The following is a 245-nucleotide window of genomic DNA, read 5'->3' as shown; positions in this document are numbered from 1 at the left end:
CCGGAGCGATGATTCAAAAACATGAAAACCCATTATAAATGAGGCATTCGTTGCATCCAGTGGGAACATAATTGTGGATAATAATGATTTATACTGTCTTTTTACGCGTTGCGTTGCGGACTAGTCGACGTCAAGCTAAAAGCGTCATGGCAGAGCATTGAAGTTGACTAGTTGACTAGTCGATTAGTCGGTGCAACCCCTACTCCAGGCATGACGAAGCAGATATCGTCCTCTTTTGGAAGGCC

The sequence above is a fragment of the Sinocyclocheilus anshuiensis genome, unplaced genomic scaffold, assembly GCF_001515605.1.
Source record: "Sinocyclocheilus anshuiensis isolate Anshui unplaced genomic scaffold, SAMN03320099.WGS_v1.1 scaffold78, whole genome shotgun sequence".
In the NCBI taxonomy this organism is placed as follows: Eukaryota; Metazoa; Chordata; class Actinopteri; order Cypriniformes; family Cyprinidae; genus Sinocyclocheilus; species Sinocyclocheilus anshuiensis.
This window is presented reverse-complemented; position numbering follows the sequence as displayed.